This window comes from Coregonus lavaretus, assembly GCF_964263955.1.
Source record: "Coregonus lavaretus genome assembly, chromosome: 3".
Lineage (NCBI taxonomy): Eukaryota > Metazoa > Chordata > Actinopteri > Salmoniformes > Salmonidae > Coregonus > Coregonus lavaretus.
This window is the reverse complement of record NC_139990.1, coordinates 3,193,770-3,212,690: the sequence shown is the minus strand read 5'-3', so window position 1 is coordinate 3,212,690 and position 18,921 is coordinate 3,193,770. Positions and strand designations below refer to the sequence as shown.

Genomic DNA, 18,921 nt, shown 5'->3' with positions numbered 1-18,921 from the left:
GAATCATTAGATCATTTGTTTTGGTTCTGTCCATTTGTAGCTTGTTTTTGGACACAGGTCCAGGAATGGCTAAAGGATTGCAATATTTACCTGGAGCTAACCTTGCAGATAGCATTACTGGGTGATCTGAAAAGTCATAGTCAATCAATCAATAATATAATAATACTTTTAGCAAAAATGTTTATTTTTAATTCACAATCTGTAGAAGCAATGAGAATAGAAAGGTTCAGAACTTTTGTAAAACATCACAGTATGGTTGAAATATATATGGCAAATAGAAATCCTATATGGATGGTGTTAAGAGATAGATGGGAGGTATTGAATAGAGTTGAAGGATGGGACTAATAACAAATAACAACAAATAATAACAAAGATAGCTAATAATGTAAGCATACTGTGTCCATAATAAGTATATAGGTTGTATGTTGGGAGCTTTTGGGAAAGAGCGCAGTTAGAAAGATATGGCATATAGAAGCAAACCGGATGGGAGTAGAAGAAGTTCAGGAGCAAAAAATAATAATAATAATATATATATATATATATATATATATATATATATATATATATATAATAGAATTATTGTAAAATTAACTCTGTCCATAAGGTGTAGATAGTAAGTATAGACCGGAAGTAGAGGCCTGGGCATTGTTGTTCACTAATTTACTCCAAGTAGGGAAAGGATGGTGGGGTTGAAAAGTAATAAAGGGAGTATATATATAAAAAAACATGGGGGATTGGAAGTGATGCAGACAATTACATTGATAGAAGATACAATCTATCTGCAATATTAAGCTGATCCGTTCAAAAAAAATAATAATGAATGCCAAATGTCACATCTGGAGGAAACCTGGCACCATCCCTACGGTGAAGCATGGTGGTGGCAGCATCATGCTGTTGGAATGTTTTTCAGCGGCAGGGACTGGGAGACAAGTCAAGATCGAGGCAAAGATGAACGGAGCAAAGTACAGAGAGATCCTTGATGAAAACCTGCTCCAGAGCGCTCAGGACCTCAGACTGGGGTGAAGGTTCACCTTCCAACAGGACAACAACCCTAAGCACACAGCCAAGACAATGCAGGAGTGGCTTCGGGACAAGTCTCTGAATGTCCTTGAGTGGCCCAGACAGAGCCCATACTTGAACACGATCGAACATCTATATCAACACAACATATCCCCACATCTATATCCACACATCTATATCCACACAACATATCCCCACATCTCTATCCACACATCTATATCCACACAACATATCTCACCATCTATATCCACACATCTATATCAACACAACATATCCCCACATCTATATCTACACTTCTATATCAACACAACATATCCACACATCTATATCCACACAACATATCTCACCATCTATATCCACACATCTATATCAACACAACATATCCCCACATCTATATCTACACTTCTATATCAACACAACATATCCACACTTCTATATCAACACATCTATATCAACATAACATATCCCCACATTTAAATCCACACATCCATCGTAAACACATTGGATAAGAATTCAAGGTCCTTCCTGCTGTTCAGTGTTCCGGTCACAGCCACAGCCCTAATAACAGGCCTGCCTAGGAAAGACAAGGCTCCAGTCCTTCTACAGTCCATCTGATTAGGTGCTATCTCGACTGTAGACAGTAAATCATACTGTTTGACTGGCCTGGGGTCGTGGCAGCAGCAAAGTATAGAGACACTGGATGCGACTTAGCAGAGGATTAGAATAACCACGTGGGGGATGCTGGGGGATGCGCTGATACACCAGTGTTCGTCTTGACCAATGGTAACTCAGTCAACTACAGCTGTGGATAAAAATCACCAAACAAAAACTTTTTCAGATCTAGTGAAGAGGGGCTGTGTTTCCATTAGGCTAGCTGTTCTATTATTAATGGCATTATATAATCCTTTGAGTCCATAAAGCCATCTGGCTGACATCAGTGTTTATTCCAGTGTTTTGAAGGTCTAGCTAGCTAGCTAGCCGTCTCTGTCTGTCCTCTCCTCTAAGTTTGCTGTTGCGTCTGCTTGGGGATTACAGCTCTCTGAAACACCACAGTCCATCCTGGCCTCAGACGCCTTACCTACCTCACCGCTCTCACGTCAACCCACCTCACAGAGAGGGGTGGTAAAGGGAGTGATAGAGGGAGAGGTGTGGAGAGAGAGAGTGAGGGACAGAGATACATTCTCTGGTCAGAGCTCTGACTGAGCGCTAACCTTGTTTACAACTCCAACTACCAAAGTCTCATTTCCAGCGATCCTGGAACTGTATGTGTTCCCTGCACCCACTCTCAGGCTAGGCTATTTCCTTTCTAGTGCACTACTTTTGACCAGGGGCCATAGATCTCCTCACTCAGACAGACTGAGTTTCAATGATGGTGTGGCGTAGTGACATAGCGTGTTCTGGGTTACGTAAACCGGCCATGGTACTGGAGCTGAGTCCAGTCCAGGGAAACACCCCTGTGGAAGTGACATAGCGTGTTCTGGGTTACGTAAGCCGGCCATGGTACTGGAGCAGAGTCCAGTCCAGGGAAACACCCCTGTGGAAGTGACATAGCGTGTTCTGGGTTACGTAAACCGGCCATGGTACTGGAGCAGAGTCCAGTCCAGGGAAACACCCCTGTGGAAGTGACATAGCGTGTTCTGGGTTACGTAAACCGGCCATGGTACTGGAGCTGAGTCCAGTCCAGGGAAACACCCCTGTGGAAGTGACATAGCGTGTTCTGGGTTACGTAAGCCGGCCATGGTACTGGAGCTGAGTCCAGGAGTCCAGGGAAACACCCCTGTGGAAGTGACATAGCGTGTTCTGGGTTACGTGAGCCGGCCATGGTACTGGAGCTGAGTCCAGGAGTCCAGGGAAACACCCCTGTGGAAGTGACATAGCGTGTTCTGGGTTACGTAAGCCGGCCATGGTACTGGAGCAGAGTCCAGTCCAGGGAAACACCCCTGTGGAAGTGACATAGCGTGTTCTGGGTTACGTAAGCCGGCCATGGTACTGGAGCTGAGTCCAGTCCAGGGAAACACCCCTGTGGAAGTGACATAGCGTGTTCTGGGTTACGTAAGCCGGCCATGGTACTGGAGCAGAGTCCAGTCCAGGGAAACACCCCTGTGGAAGTGACATAGCGTGTTCTGGGTTACGTAAACCGGCCATGGTACTGGAGCTGAGTCCAGTCCAGGGAAACACCCCTGTGGAAGTGACATAGCGTGTTCTGGGTTACGTAAGCCGGCCATGGTACTGGAGCAGAGTCCAGTCCAGGGAAACACCCCTGTGGAAGTGACATAGCGTGTTCTGGGTTACGTAAACCGGCCATGGTACTGGAGCAGAGTCCAGGAGTCCAGGGAAACACCCCCTGTGGAAGTGACTTAGCGTTTGACTTGAGTATTGTCTGATTGTGCTCATCGTAAGGTGAGACAACGACGTTCGTCATTGCAGTCTGTTGAAACGTCTCTTCGCTCTCTCCTTTGATGTAAAGTAGGCATGTGTCGTCACAAGGTATCAGTGATTGATGTGTTATTTGTTTTTGGCAGCATGACAACCCAATTACCTACCCTTGGTAAAATTCAGTAAATACCATTGTACATTATCAGGTTGCATCCCAAATGGCAGCCTATTTCCTATACTGTGTAGTGCCCAATATAATGCACTACTTTTGACCAGACCTCTATGGGTGCCATTTAAGAATCAGACTCTGTTACTTTTCTCCATAGCGATATGAAGCCATAGGCGACTAGTCAGACTAAATAGGTCCCCCAGGGAATAGGCCTAACCTAGAAACCCAGTGCCCTGCGTTCTGAACATCTTGAGAAACACAGACAGCAGCAGTATTGTTCTTGATGTTGAGGTCAGGATGGGGACGCACTGTGTAACTGCACCTAGCCTGTTGCAGCCCGTCATGTTGAGCCCTCATAGGTGATGGTTGTTGACACAGCCTACAGTAGAGAAGGGTAATGGTATTTTCCACTAGAGCGGTTGAAATACAATTATATGTAAACAAACATTGTAGGAATGGTGACAGTCAGGGTCAGATTCAAATGAACTGAACTGATTCGGCTTGAGACGCTTCAATTCCTTGGTCTCTCTGGTGGTTGTCATTGCTGTTCAGCGTTCTGATTATGTGACCGTTTGAGGTCTCGCCTTAGCATCTTTCTTTTAAGAGTGTACTATCTAGAACCTAAAAGAGTTCTTCTTTCAACTGAGGGTTCTACCCGGAACCAAAAAGGGGTCTCCTATGGGGACAGCCAGAGAAACATTTTTGGAACCCTTTTTTCTAAGAGTGTTGTAATAACTGTGTCAAGGGTCTTCAGAAGTGTAATTTATGCCGAGTCAGGTGTGCATGCTATGTATGGGTGAGGGAGGGGGGGACGGAGAGAGCGGGATCGTGATAGAGGGGTAAGAAGGGGGCGAGAGTGAGGGCCAGAGGGTTGGTAAGAGGGAGTGATGGAGAGATGTGACATAAGAAACGCTAAGAGGTAGTAGCACGCAAGGTTTATGTAACAAATAAATAAGATATGCCCAAGCTGTTGAGTCCTACAGTATATGCAAAAGGTGTGTGTGCGTGTTCCACTGTTCCGTTCGTAATACCATTGCGAACTCTGTGGTCTGAGTCTCCTGTGAATGTTTGGCTGGCTCCTCTACAGAGTTGTGGCTTTTCCCAACAGGAACCCACTCATGGCTCCTAAACGTGGGAACACAATCTCAGGAGAATAATAACCCAGTTTCAGGGCTTTTCGCTCATTTTTCAACCACACTCATTGTTTATTTTTTTCTTCACACAAGGGTAACGACCAAAATGTGACGTTTGTTTAGATGAATAAGCCTGAACCAGATGATATATGAGAACTACACAGTGCATGGGAATATAGTAGGCTATTAGTATTACTGTCTACCTGAATAGGCCTAGAGCGAATGGCATTGTACCAGCACCAGACAATGTATGGGAACTAGACAATATACACTGAGTATACCAAACATTATGAACACCTTCCTAATATTGAATTCTCTCTCTCTCTCTCTCTCTCTCTCTCTCTCTCTCTCTCTCTCTCTCTCTCTCTCTCTCTCTCTCTCTCTCTCTCTCTCTCTCTCTCTATTTCTCTCTATTTCTCTCTCTCTCTCTCTATCTCTCTCTCTCTCCTCTCTCTCTCTCTCTATCTCTCTCTCTCTCTCTCTCTCTCTCTCTCTCTATTTCTCTCTCTCTCTCTCTCTCTCTCTCTCTCTCTCTCTCTCTCTCTCTCTCTTCTCTCTCTCTCTCTCTCTCTCTCTCTCTCTCTCTCTCTCTCTCTCTCTCTCTCTCTCTCTCTCTCTCTCTCTCTCTCTCTCTAGACAATATACACTGAGTATACCAAACATTATGAACACCTTCCTAATATTTATCTCTCTCTCTCTCTCTCTCTCTCTCTCTCTCTCTCTCTCTCTCTCTCTCTCTCTCTCTCTCTCTCTCTCTCTCTCTCTCTCTCTCTGTGTCTGTCTAATATTAAGAACACCTTCCTAACATTGAGTTGCTACCCCCCTTTGCCCTCAGAACAGCCTCAATTCCTCAGGTCATGGACTCTACAAGGTGTCAAAAGTGTTCCACAGGGATGCTGGCCCATGTTGACTCCAATGCATCCCACAGTTGTGTCAAGTTGGCTGGAATGGTGGACCATTCTTGATACACACGGGAAACTGTTGAGCTTGAAAAACCCAGCAGCGTTGCAGTTCTTGACACAAACCGGTGTGCTGGGCACCTACTACCATACCCCGTTCAAAGGCACTTCAATCTTTTGTCTTGCCCATTCACCCTCTGAATGGCTCTTGACACTCAGAAATGGGAGTCGACACCGGGCTTGTCGAAATCCATTATTTTGGAATCTACCTCATCGTCGTTAAATGGCAGAGAAAGGCAAGCAGTTGCAGCGGAGAAGTTAAATGAGGTGGAATTGAGGTACAGTAATGGTAGTACAGGTGCAATGCTTAACCATATGAAAGGGACGCACCGTGAGACCCAAACAGTGGAGGCTGCTGAGGGGAGGACGGCTCATAATAACGGCTGTAACGGAGCGAAAGGAATGTCATCAAACACATGGGAACCATGTATTTGATACCATTCCACCATTCCTCTCCAGCCATTACCACGAGCTCGTCCTCCCCAATTAAGGTGCCACCAACCTCCTGTGGACCCAAACCGTCAGAGGCAGCAGCTGCATTGTGAATTCATGTGGAATAGGGAAAGGGTGCTATTTGAGACACATCCTGGGTAGTTCAGAGGGAATCCAAAACAACTTTCTTCCTTTCCAGTCACACTTTTACCAGCAGGCAAAGCTGGGTTGAGATTACGTTATTACAACCAATGCCTTCACCCTGTGGTAGGAATTTATTTATTGATCTATTTCAATTTATTCATTTCATTAATTCAAACATGCATTCTCAGCACAAGGAGAGTGTTTAAAAAGTATCCTGAAAAAACGGTCCAGTGTTTTTGTCTAGGCCTAATACAGTATAAAGTCTACATATTCATATCAATGAATCAGTCTGTCTGTGTTATTTTTTTTTAAATTCAGCTGTGTTCTGTCTCTCACAGTTTGTACTATGTCGTAATAATGAGTGTCTGGGCCGTCTGTCGTGTTGTGACATTGTTGGCCAGGGGTTAGTTTCCCTAGGAGGCATTCAGACTAGCTATTTATAATAGGTGCATCCATACATAGCAGCACACATCTATGGAACCCACCACTACTAGGTTCCTCTGTTTGCATCTGAACCCTCCCTCCGCAGTGCAGTTCCATGGAAGGATGCGCTGGTTTGCTTTTTTGCATACTCTGCAGCATGATGATAGTGTTAATAAATCACAAGTCCTACTGCAGCTATTACGAAAAGGGAAACAACTACTTCAAGGTCTCGGAGCGAGTGACGTTACCGATTTTGAAATGCCACTAGCGCGCACCGCTAACTAGCCAGCAATTTCACATTGGTAACATAGGCACGTTTGACTGACCATGTAGCATATACACTATCAGTGTTTGGCAACTCCAGTTCTCGAGGACCCCCAATAGTGCACATTTTTGTTGTAGGCCCGGACAAGCACACCTGATTCAACTTGTCAAATAATCATCAAACTCTCAATGAGTTGAATCAGGTGAGTTGTCCGGGCCTACAACAAAAATGTGTACTATTGGGGGAGTGGAGGACTGGAGGTGCCAAACACTTATATATGCTACATGGACAGTCAAACGTGCCTATTTATAGGTTTGTACTATTTATAATATGCCATTTAGCAGACGCTTTTATCCAAAGCGACTTACAGTCATGCGTGCATACATTTTTTTGTGTATGGGTGGTCCCGGGGATCGAACCCACTACCTTGGCGTTACAAGCGCCGTGCTCTACCAGCTGAGCTACAGAGGACCACTATTTCATAATAGCTGCAGTAGGACTTGTGATTTATTAATGTCACCATGCTGCAGAGTATGTAAAAATCAAACCAGCGCATGCTTCAATTGAGGCTAAATATTTGATACACCCCAACACAGTAATACAGAACATTTGTCAGCCAGCCTGTCATCTAGGCTGTGTGTCTGTGATATTTTCCGCTCCCAGTGCGAACGAAAAGCGTACTTTCCAGGTTTTCCGTCTGCCCCATGAACTAACGGTAGGCATATCGTATGATCGATTATAACACCACGCCATTGGCTAATCCCTGGCATCCCTGCCCTATGGTATGTTGGCCAGAAATGCCAACTATTTGCAATGGCAGCAAGGAGGCTTCCATTTTGTCCATCCGTGTTTACCTCCCTATGCTGAATAAGAAGAATCACCACAAAGAGATGGAGACAGAAGTTTGCTAGGCGGGAATGTGTGAGCTGGCACATTTATTAACCCCCCCCCCCCCTTGTTTTTTCTGTGGAATAATTTTTTGGGGGTGAGGTCACCGGCAAACCCAACTCTCAGCTGATGATGGGAGGGATGATGCAACTGGAAAAACACTAGACACGTGGCGTTTCTAATGAGGCTGAAATGTGTGGAATTTTAAGGCTATGTTGTTGTGGTTCTCTGCCAATATACTATTCCTCTGGTTTTCATCCCATAATCCTCATCCAACATTCCTTCATATCTTGCAGATTCTGGGGAAAAGTTAGTTGGACATTGTAAAAGTGGGGTAGCATAGCTGGACATTGTTAGATGGACATTGAATTCTGGGAAAAATTATTAGTTGGATATTGTCAGTTGGACAAGTGGGGTCACATAGCCTAGATCAGGGTTGCCCAAACTCGGTCACGGGGCCCCTCCTGGGTGCACGTTTTGGGTTTTGCCCTAGCACTACACAGTTGATTCCAATCATTAAAGCTAGACGACAATACATTTTTAGGTAATCTAGCTCAGGGGCATGTAACCCTGTTCCTGGAGAGCTGCAGGTACTGCAGGATTTTGTTCCAACTAAGCACCACACCTGACCAACTGAGATAATTGATCAGTTCAGTGATTGCCTAAATTCAACACACCTGGTCTTCCAGGTCGGTTAAATCGAAAACATGAAGTTGCCTATCCCTGATCTAGCCGAACGTAGCGTAGCGTAGCGTAGCGTAGCGTAGCGTATGTCCAATGTCCAATCTCAGCAAGGTTATGGTGTGGCCACAGACCAAAGAACAGCTAGTGACTTTACATACTGTGAAATCCCACTGTGGGTTTAATGAATGCACTGGTAGTAGACCTCAGAAATCTATACTGTTATGACACACACACACACACACACAGGCCCCCCCAGGGCACCCATCTTTCCCTCCCAGTTAGACAGCAAGGGGAGATTTTGTCATTTCTCTGACTGCTCTCAGTTGAGCTCGGGCATCGAGACGGAGGACTTGCGGTAGACTAATCTCAACACTTTCAGATCAGTTCCAACTGCTTTAGTTCATATTAAGCTTTCCTTTCATTAACGTGAGATGATCGCTAGATGACATAGAGCACTCTGATATGAGCTGTGTGCGTCATGTCATGTGCTCGTTCATTTGTCCAGGAGTCTGTCAATATCAGCTGGCCTCATCCTCTGTCATCCTATGGGGTCCTATAGCTTGATAGATGTCACACAGGAAGCAGTGTGTGTGTGTGAGTGATGTCACACAGGAAGCAGTGTGTATGGGCAGGCACGGGGCAGGAACCTTCCGTGATTCTGGAGCTTACTGATAGAGAGGTGCTAAGAGGTACATACACACAGCTCACAGCCTGCTGCCAGCCCCGAGCCATCAATTACTGTGCCGTGCCTCGTGGGTATGCCACATCTCACAGATAGAGCCGAGACACACACACACACACACCCTCTTTCATAATGGCTTTTTAATGGTTGTCAGTGTGAGCTTAGCTCATTTCTGATTATAAAATACATTATGCAAAGTGTTAGGCTAACGTCTTGTTCCTAGAAGTCACAATGACCATGAATCTGATGGGTTGAAAATAGGTTGACTATAACAGGCCAACTAGAAACAAAACCCTTGGTAATAAAGGGATGGGAACCAGGGTTGGGGTCAATTCCATTTCAATTCCAGTCAATTCCGAAAGTAAACCAAATTCCAATTCCAAATTTCTCTCATTGAAAAGTATTGAAGAGAATTGGAATTGGAATTTCAGTGTACTTCCTGAATCGAAATGGAATTGACCCCAACCCTGATGGGAACCATTAAGACAAGGTGCTTTATGGTACATGGTCCATGTTGGCCTCTTTTTGTTTTTAATATCATAAACATTACCACGCTCTTTACAATCAACCTTTATTCTCTCTGCTTGTCTTCCATTGTCTCGTGGTCTGTGAGGCTTTTCATCAGCTTCCCCAAAACAATCGGTGCTGGGTGAACCCAGAGCTTTTGGCTAGAGCAAGAACTATTCATTTAGGGTTTGTATTATTTCAATATAGCCATCGTCATCACTCTCCGAACCTTGAGCCATCTGTGCCTACAAAAGCAGGAAACCCCCACACTGTGACCCATTTCATTCCAGGAGCCCGTTGGGAACCTAATTTGTCTGACTTGCTTCTAATAGAGAATGTTTAATGAGGTGTAGTGACTGGGTGGTAATGACGCTGTGCAGTTTTGTTGTTGTTGTTGTTGTTGTTGTTGTTGTTGTGTTGTCGCAGAACGTTGCAGATGCTACTGCAACAGTTAATTTTAGGCTAGAATCTGTGATGCTGTGGTTTACTGTTAGTTGTAAAAAATAAAAAAGGGAAATTGTAGTTATTTATTGTGAGGGAGACCATGTAGACTACACTACAATGTAAGAAAATACTCCTTTTTAGTTATCTTCCATCTGATTTTATTTTTGGGGGCTATGTTAAAGGGATGTTGTCAAGGAGGCCCTTTATCTACTTCCCCAGAGTCAGATGAACTCGTGGAAACCATTTTTATGTCTTTGTGTCCAGTATGAAGTAAGTTGGAGGTAGTTTCGCGAGCCAATGCTAACTAGCGTTATCACAATGACTGGAAGTCTATGGGTATCTACTAGACATGGACGAGTTCATCTGACTCTGGGGAAGTAGATAAAGGGCCTCATTGCCAATATCCCAAAGTATCCCTTTAATAATCTGCAACACAACTCAATTTTGTCTTATTTTGTCCCCGTCTGTGTTAAATTCACAATTTCTCTGTTGTGGTTAGAGGAAAGAATCCTCTCTCTCTCTGCCTCTTCTACAGTGTCCCAGGACTAGGTGACTGGCTACTGACTACTGCAGTGTTATGTAACACTGCTGACTTATAGCTGTGTGTGTGTCTGTGTGTCTGTGTGTCTGTGTGTGTGTGTGTGTGTGTCTGTGTCTGTGTCTGTGTGTCTGTGTGTGTGATGCAGTTTTAATTTAATCGCCTTCCACCTTCAGGAAGTGGAAGGCGAGCCGGGTGGATGCCGCATAAAAAAAAAGAATCCTTGTTACATTAGAAGCCAGCTCGGAATCAATCAATCAGAGCTGAGGACGGCCCCCTCTTTCCTCATTCACACACACACACACACACACACAGACACCCGTACACTGCTAACACACCATACGGCATCTTAGCTGGCACTGTGCAAATTACCTTGAAGGCACCTTGACGGCACTACTGTTCTACGTACTAAGAAGGGGGAACAGACAGCTCTCTGTGTGTGTGTTTTGTGTGTGTTGTGTTGTGTTGTGTTGTGTTGTGTGTGTGTGTGTGTGTGTGTGTGTGTGTGTGTGTGTGTGGGTGTGTGTGTGAGGAAAGAGGGGGCCGTCCTCCGCTCTGATTGTGTTCATACTGCGGTACTGCTCAGCTAGTTCCTGTCCTGGCTGTCTTCTGTTCTGTATTACAGGGCAGTACTGACTCCCCTGTCCTGGCTGTCTTCTGTTCTGTATTACAGGGCAGTACTGACTCCCCTGTCCTGGCTGTCTTCTGTTCTGTATTACAGGGCAGTACTGACTCCCCTGTCCTGGCTGTCTTCTGTTCTGTATTACAGGGCAGTACTGACTCCCCTGTCCTGGCTGTCTTCTGTTCTGTATTACAGGGCAGTACTGACTCCCCTGTCCTGGCTGTCTTCTGTTCTGTATTACAGGGCAGTACTGACTCCCCTGTCCTGGCTGTCTTCTGTTCTGTATTACAGGGCAGTACTGACTCCCCTGTCCTGGCTGTCTTCTGTTCTGTATTACAGGGCAGTACTGACTCCCCTGTCCTGGCTGTCTTCTGTTCTGTATTACATGGCAGTACTGACTCCCCTGTCCTGGCTGTCTTCTGTTCTGTATTACAGGGCAGTACTGACTCCCCTGTCCTGGCTGTCTTCTGTTCTGTATTACAGGGCAGTACTGACTCCCCTGTCCTGGCTGTCTTCTGTTCTGTATTACAGGGCAGTACTGACTCCCCTGTCCTGGCTGTCTTCTGTTCTGTATTACAGGGCAGTACTGACTCCCCTGTCCTGGCTGTCTTCTGTTCTGTATTACAGGGCAGTACTGACTCCCCTGTCCTGGCTGTCTTCTGTTCTGTATTACAGGGCAGTACTGACTCCCCTGTCCTGGCTGTCTTCTGTTCTGTATTACAGGGCAGTACTGACTCCCCTGTCCTGGCTGTCTTCTGTTCTGTATTACAGGGCAGTACTGACTCCCCTGTCCTGGCTGTCTTCTGTTCTGTATTACAGGGCAGTACTGACTCCCCTGTCCTGGCTGTCTTCTGTTCTGTATTACAGGGCAGTACTGACTCCCCTGTCCTGGCTGTCTTCTGTTCTGTATTACAGGGCAGTACTGACTCCCCTGTCCTGGATGTCTTCTGTTCTGTATTACAGGGCAGTACTGACTCCCCTGTCCTGGCTCCTGAGCATCTACTTTTGCTGCGTAATGATTGCACCTATACAAACATGATGTCATCATAATCTATCTCTCCCACGTGTAGGCTACACGCACACATTGACATACTTACCAAAACACACACAACCCCCCTCTCTCTAACTCTCTCACTCACTCACTCACACACAGACATGCACACACACTCAGCTCAGCACGGAAAACAAACAAACGCTGCAACCCAGCCTGCCGTGACGGGGGCTCCGTCTGTGTCTGTCTGTCCATCTGTCTGTCTCTAGTCCTCTTATTTGAGAGTCAGATCCACCGAGCTCTCTGCTCGGTCGGCCGAGCCTGACAAAGCTCTTCATCACAGGGTGCACTTTAAACCGTCCTCAGGAATTAAATCAAGTGATGTTGAGTGCAGGAAGGCAGGCAGGCCGTTGTGCCGCTGGTGGCTCTGTTGGCAGGAGCAGACTCCACCGCTCTCACCTCTCAGGGGCTCTGCTACAGATTTGTCAATGCACTTAAACTGTCATCTCTCTCTGTGTCTAACATTAAGAACACCTTCCTAATATTGAGTTGCTACCCCCTTTTGCCCTCAGAACAGCCTCAATTCGTTGGGGCATGGACTTTACAAGGTGTCGAAAGCATTCCGCAGGGATGCTGGCCCATGTTGACTTCAAAGCTTCCCACAGTTGTGTCAAGTTGGCCTGATGTCCTTTGGGTGGTGGATCCTTCTTAATACACGCGGGGAAACTGTTGAGTGTGAAAAACCCAGCAGCGTTGCAGTTCTTGACACAAACCGGTGCGCCTGGCACCTACTACCATACCCTGTTCAAAGGCACTTAAATATTTTGTCTTGCCCATTCACCCTCTGTATGGCACACATACACATGTCTCAAGTGTCTCAAGGCTTAAAAATCCTTCTTTAACTTGTCTCTTCCCTTTCTACACTGATTGAAGTGGATTTAACAAGTGACATCAATAAGGGATCATAGCTTTCACCTGGATTCACCTGGTCAGTCTGTCATGCAAAGAGCAGGTGTTCTTAATGTTTTGTACACTCAGTGTATATCTTCACTCTCTCTCAGCTTCTCTCTCTCTCTCACACACACACAGTCTCTCTCAGCTTCTTCACTCTGTGTTTTGGTTTGTTGCGCATCACTGAATTATTCATTGGCTGAGACCCACTGCTTGCGTATCAGCTCTCCCTGTTGTTGGAAAGACAGTGAGGGTTGAGAACTGCATGTGAAATGATCATGTCAATTATTCATACAGGACATCCCTCTGCTAGCCTACACTCTTAGCAAAAAGGGTTCCAAAAGGGTTCTTTGGCTGTTCCCCATAGGAGAACCCTATTTGGTTCCAGGTGGAACCCTTTTGGGTTCCATGTAGAACCCTCTGTGAAAAAGGTTCTACATGGAACCCAAAAGGGTTCTACCTGGAACCAAAAAGGGTTCTCCAAAGGGTTCTCTTATGGGGACAGCTGAATAACCCTTTTAGGGTCTAGATAGCACCTTTTTTTCTAAGAGTGTGGCCAAGGATTTTAAACTGCCAGGCATCTCAGCTATACATTGTTTGTTGTCAAGGTGTTTTTCTTGAAGACTGCTTCGTGGTCCTCTGTAGCTCAATTGGTAGAGCATGGTGCTTGTAACGCCAGGGTAGTGGGTTCGATCCCTGGGACCACCCATACGTAAAAATGTATGCACACATGACTGTAAGTCGCTTTGGATAAAAGCGTCTACTAAATGGCATATTATTATTATTATTATTATTGTTAGCAGTTGTTAATGTCTGTGTACCAAGCGGTAACCTGTTCCCTATATAGCCCTATGGGGCCCTGGTCAAAAGTACTGCACTATATAGGGAACAGGATTGCATTTGGGACGTGACCAGTGATTTGTACTGTAACCCTGGTCCTATGTTTCCCCCTCTCTCTGTCTCTCTGCCTCCCCGTGTTGAGGCCAGGCAGGCTGTTATGCACCTGACCAAGTCTGTCTGTCTGGCTGCAGCGCAGTCCCAGAAAGCACCTGTTTCCTGCCAGTCCTCTATCATCCAGCATGTGGCTGCTTCACTTAACCCTCAGCCCCTCCTTCCTCCTCCCTCGCTCCTACAGTCCCTGACCTGCTTTCACTTTTCACACCAACCACTCAGGACCCAAACATGATTTTTTGGCAGTTTAGTTTTCTCATAAAAAGCCCTCTAGTAAAAATGGTTGGATGGGAGGGGTGAGGTATCGGATGAAATTGTTTTATGTCTAAATGGCAGCAGGGAGGGAGGGATGGAGGGAGGAATGGACCGGTCGAAAGCTCAATCATGGGAGTGTACATTTGTGTGCAGGTGGTTCAATTGACCTGCGTGAGTCATTTTGTGTGTTTGTGTTTGTGTTTGTGTGTGTGTTTGTGTGTGTGTGTGTGTGTGTGTGTGTGTGTGTGTGTGTGTGTGTGTGTGTGTGTGCGCGCTTGACACTTCTTTTGATCTGAGCAGCTATTTCAGCCCAGGGCCTTTCTATATAAGGTGTTGTGACACATGAGACAGGCCAGACTCTAGACTGTTAAGCTCTCCATTCCTCAGAACAGAACATCCTCGAAGAAGTTATAAAAACCTTCTACATGTCCCATCCACTTCCAGCCATTAGCCATCGTTAAATCACCTCTAAGGGTCTCAGCCAAGTCAATGTAAATGTCATTGTTATTGACTGTGGCCTAATGGTCATTGGGTTGGGAAGGGTAAACTGACCTAACACCTTGCTTACCAAAGGAGTTCCGCAAGATGCACTGATAGCATTTGTGTCTAATGACTCCATTGTGGAGGTATATGAGCGGAGATGGCACCAAGACTGACTAAACACACTGTAAGGCCTGGACCAGAGCCATATGAATGAGCCATCTGTACTCTTACAGTTCAGTTCCACACATGGGACGCCATTTTGTGTCAAATGGGAATGGTGTGTCTAGATTAACCTCTTTGATGGAGAAGATTGTGAGTTACCCCCTTCTCACATCCTTATTACCCACTGTGGGTTGTTTTCAGTTTCCCCCTCAGTCTCTCTCTTTATGTTTCTCTCTCTCTCTCTCTCTCCCTCTGTCTCTCTCCCTCTGTCTCTCTCCCTCTGTTTCTCTGTCTCTCTCTGTCCCTCTCTCTCTCCCTGTCTCTCTCCCTCTGTTTCTCTGTCTCTCTCTGTCTCTCTCCCTCTGTCTCTCTCCCTCTGTCTCTCTCCCTCTGTTTCTCTGTCTCTCTCTGTCCCTCTCTCTCTCCCTCTCTCTCTCCCTCTGTTTCTCTGTCTCTCTCTGTCCCTCTCTCTCTCTCTGTCTCTCTCCCTCTCTCTCTCCCTCTCTCTCTCTCTCTGTCTCTCTCTCTGTCTCTCTCTCCCTCACCCCCCTCTCTTTGTCTAGTTTTGTAACTCACTAGTTTTGTGAGTCTGCTCTTTCTGACCTGGTCTAAACCTGTCTGTCCTAAGTCTCGCTGGGCCACAGTAAATATGTCCTGAAGTAGCGTAAGTCACACTGCTCTCAGTATTGTTCGCCATTTTTGACCCGGTGGAGAGAAAAATTAAAATCCTGGTCTTTATTTACTATAATCTGACATCCTGTTTACCCAGACCGCTTTCCCAAAGAAACAAACTGCTTACCGACAGATTAAAATCTGTTTGCGACACTTTGTGTGTTTGTATCCAACGCCGACAGCAGGTCGTGACCAAAACAAGTGAAAAATGAACAAAAACACATTTTTGGGGACCTGTGAGTAACCTCAACTAAAACCATGAGGAGGAAGTTATGTCTCATTGATTGGTCATTTAGTGGTCATAAGGACATGTCTGCAGGAAGACCGTCTACAGGCAACAGGAAGTAGTGGTGTTTGGGGCACAGTGGAGCTCTGGGTTCTCAAGCCAACCGGGTCATGGCCATCAGCAACAACCATCAGGTTCATTTGAACCAGAATATGAACAGGGCTTCACTCACTGTCTACACTCTGATAGGACCATAACCCACTAGTCTACACTCTGATAGGACCATAACCCACTAGTCTACACTCTGATAAGACCATAACCCACTAGTCTACACTCTGATAAGACCATAACCCACTAGTCTACACTCTGATAGGACCATAACCCACTAGTCTACACTCTGATAAGACCATAACCCACTAGTCTACACTCTGATAAGACCATAACCCACTAGTCTACACTCTGATAAGACCATAACCCACTAGTCTACACTCTGATAAGACCATAACCCACTAGTCTACACTCTGATAAGACCATAACCCACTAGTCTACACTCTGATAAGACCATAACCCACTAGTCTACACTCTGATAAGACCATAACCCACTAGTCTACACTCTGATAAGACCATAACCCACTAGTCTACACTCTGATAAGACCATAACCCACTAGTCTACACTCTGATAAGACCATAACCCACTAGTCTACACTCTGATAAGACCATAACCCACCCCGTTGATTCAACCAGTGTCTTCCCAGTGGGAAAGAGCCTACTCCATTATTTTATTTTATTCTAATATTTTTTATAGGCTGATTCCAGAGTTCTTAGGATGAAATGTGAGATTTGTTCTCACTGGCAAAGCAAAGTTTTATATTATAAATGATCACTTTGCTTCATGGAAAATTACCAACAAAATGATCTCTGTGTTAACAAGTAATGTTTTGACACTCCATGGAGTGACTGTTTTATAAATGCACCCTGCAGCCTGCCATCTCTAACCCACATAGCAAAGCAGGGCAGATGAATAGAAAAGTACTGCCAAGCCGTGAGCCCTGAACAGACTTGGCTGGCCTGTACGAACCTGTTCCTGCGGTTTTGGGACAGGGGTGCCAGCAGCTTAGCCTGACGACCTTGTTGAGAGAACATAAGAACTTTGCAGAACTGCTGTTGCAGGTCTGGTTCACGTTAATACTGCACATTCAGACCCGAGGTGCGAGTCTGGAATATTTCTCTCTCTCTCTTTCTGTGCTCAGTCAGTGTTATCGCTACACCTGTTAGGCTGCAGCAGCATACCACCCTGCATCCCGCTGCAGCAGCATACCACCCTGCATCCCGCTGCAGCAGCATACCACCCTGCATCCCGCTGCAGCAGCATACCACCCTGCATCCCGCTGCAGCAGCATACCACCCTTCATCCCGCTGCAGCAGCATACCACCCTGCATCCCGCTGCAGCAGCATACCACCCTGCATCCAGCTGCAGCAGCATACCACCCTGCATCCCGCTGCAGCAGCATAACACCCTGCATCCCGCTGCAGCAGCATACCACCCTGCATCCCGCTGCAGCAGCATACCACCCTGCATCCCGCTGCAGCAGCATACCACCCTGCATCCCGCTGCAGCAGCATACCACCCTGCATCCCGCTGCAGCAGCATAACACCCTGCATCCCGCTGCAGCAGCATACCACCCTGCATCCCGCTGCAGCAGCATACCACCCTGCATCCCGCTGCAGCAGCATACCACCCTGCATCCCGCTGCAGCAGCATACCACCCTGCATCCCGCTGCAGCAGCATACCACCCTGCATCCCGCTGCAGCAGCATACCACCCTGCATCCCGCTGCAGCAGCATACCACCCTGCATCCCGCTGCAGCAGCATACCACCCTGCATCCCGCTGCAGCAGCATACCACCCTGCATCCCGCTGCAGCAGCATACCACCCTGCATCCTGCAGCTGGCTTGCTTCTGAAGCTAAGCAGGGTCGGTCCTGGTCGGTCCCTGGATGGGAGACCAGATGCTGCTGGAAGTGGTGTTGGAGGGCCAGTAGGGACCTCTGGTCTAATGAGATCCCAATTACCCATGGCAGTTTACGGGACATTGCCCTGTGTTTAGGCGCTGCCTTTCAGATGGGACGTTAAAATGGGTGTCTTGACTATTTGTGGTCACTAAAGATCCCATGGCACTTATTGTAAGAGTAGGGGTGTTAACCCTGGTGTCCTGGAGAAATTCCCAGTCATGGCCACCTAATCATCCCCAGCTTCCAATTGGCTCATTTATCTCCCCTCCTCTCCCCTGTAACTCTTCCACAGGTCCTTGCTGTAAAGATAATATATTCTCAGTCAACTAACCTGTTAAAATACAGGGTTAAATAAATACATTATTCTCACTGTTTCTCTCTTGTCAATCCACCTGTCATTAGAATGATCTGAACTTGCTACAGGCTACTGTTGAGCCATAAAACACACATGTAAAACACAATTTCTGTGGAGAGGGCATGATGAGGGGGTGTGGCCTCGTCTAACATGATGAGGAGGTGTGGCCTGGTCTAACATGATGAGGGGGTGTGGCCTGGTCTAACATGATGAGGGGGTGTGGCCTGGTCTAACATGATGAGGGGGTGTGGCCTGGTCTAACATGATGAGGGGGTGTGGCCTGATCTAACATGATAAGGCGGTGTGGCCTCGTCTAACATAGTGTACTTGAATGGATCTTAAACACAGAATGGACAGCTGGTATAATTCAGTGTGACAAAATGTTTCCAAATATCAGTTTGTTGGATAAGATGATGAATGAATGAAAATCAACCACAAGTGTACTTCTAAGATTATGTTGTTACTTGCATATTACTAGCATGTTGGCTACACCATTTATGTACACCAGGACTCCATTCTGTGCCTGTGTAGTAGCCAGTGGTTTGGCCCACTTCACCGAATCTGCCTTGTCATTC

General features: G+C 46.3%; 1 protein-coding gene across 1 annotated transcript in view; it reads left to right on the top strand.

Moving 5' to 3' along the window:
- LOC311120419 (solute carrier family 45 member 4-like) overlaps positions 1-18,921 on the top strand; it is a 65,288-nt gene that overhangs the window by 30,925 nt on the left and 15,442 nt on the right. The gene's annotated exons all lie outside the window — the stretch shown is intronic.